General features: G+C 40.4%; 1 non-coding gene across 1 annotated transcript in view; it reads left to right on the plus strand.

Moving 5' to 3' along the window:
* The first annotated feature begins 587 nt into the window (after positions 1-587).
* LOC142355715 (large subunit ribosomal RNA) overlaps positions 588-1,345 on the plus strand; it is a 3,520-nt gene continuing 2,762 nt past the window's right edge. The window contains exon 1 of the ribosomal RNA XR_012761285.1: positions 588-1,345. This exon is cut by the window's right edge and continues 2,762 nt beyond it. This is a non-coding gene — a ribosomal RNA (large subunit ribosomal RNA).

Genomic DNA, 1,345 nt, shown 5'->3' on the forward strand with positions numbered 1-1,345 from the left:
GTCTTTGGAAAATTGCAGATGCCGAGCACTTATTTTGCAACGAGTATTATGTTGACTGTAGTAAGCGAAAGCCGAAACAGCAACATGTGAAAGCTGTTGAAATTTGTGGTCATTTTGCAATAAGTACAAGGAGTGTAACTAGTAGCCAGGTCAAAATTTGGGATAAGAATGAGCAAAAATTCTGCATGAGAACAGTTGAAATTATGAAACTAAATTACAAAGACTAGTATTATGTTGTTTCGAGTACGCGAAAGCGGAAACATCAACATGTGAACGTTTGTAACGAAGTTTCGTTAATTTTCAGCCTAGTACTGAGCAAGAACGAGTAGCCTCATCTCCAATCCCACGCAAAATGTAGTGAAATATGTGAGTGAACCTTATTCACGGTGAGGGTTTCCCGAGGTCTGTATTGCAGCGAGTATTATGTTGCTTCTAGTAAGCGAAAGCTGAAACAACAACATTTGAAAGTTGGAATTAATGACTGAATGGAAACTTCGACCTGTGTTTGATAGTAGTAGCGAACAAAACTGCTGAATCGGTTTCTGTCTCATATTGGTCAGTGAACCAATTAAGAGACAATCAACTACATAACCTGAATTGGGCGAGAGAACCCCCTTAACTTAAGCATATCAGTAAGGGGAGGAAAAGAAATCAACTGAGAATCCCTTAGTAATGGCGAATGAACAGGAAAAGCTCATCGGGAAGAGAAATGGCAACATTTCTCGGTGTCCGGTATGGTTTGATGCTAGACTGGTGAATTTGTCCTGATGTCTACTGGAAAGTAGCATCAAAGAAGGTGAAAATCCTGTAAAGGTCATTTTCGATACCAGTCATAATGGCTCATTCCTATGAGTAGAGTTGTTTGAAAGTGCAACTCGAAGCTGGAGATATGTCTCTCCAAAAGCTAATTATAAAGCGAGACCGATAGTAAACAAGTACCGTGAGGGAAAGTTGAAAAGCACTCTGAAGAGAGAGTGAAAAGTACGTGAAACTGTTGAAGGGGAACTGGAGTGAGCGTTACCATACTCAATGCCTTGATATTATATTCTCGGCTACCGAGTAGTGTAGTTGTCGTCTTTTGGCAAATCTTGTTAATGAATCGAGCAGAAGTTTTCCTCGGAATTCTTCTTGTTGATTCTAAACAAAATGAGATAAATTGATCTTGATTGCCTGTCTGACCTCAACTTCCTATTCAATGCTCTCTACAGCCCGTCTTGAAACACGGACCAAGGAGTGTGAGTTGCTTGCAAGTGTTGTCGCTCATTGAAAGCGCACACGCGAAATGAAAGTGAACAGTGTAATTTTTATGAATTGCACTACTTTGTGTGGTGAGGGCGCCGATTCG

The sequence above is a fragment of the Convolutriloba macropyga genome, unplaced genomic scaffold (genome assembly GCF_964194025.1).
Source record: "Convolutriloba macropyga unplaced genomic scaffold, txConMacr16.3 SCAFFOLD_1743, whole genome shotgun sequence".
Taxonomy (NCBI): Eukaryota; Metazoa; Xenacoelomorpha; order Acoela; family Convolutidae; genus Convolutriloba; species Convolutriloba macropyga.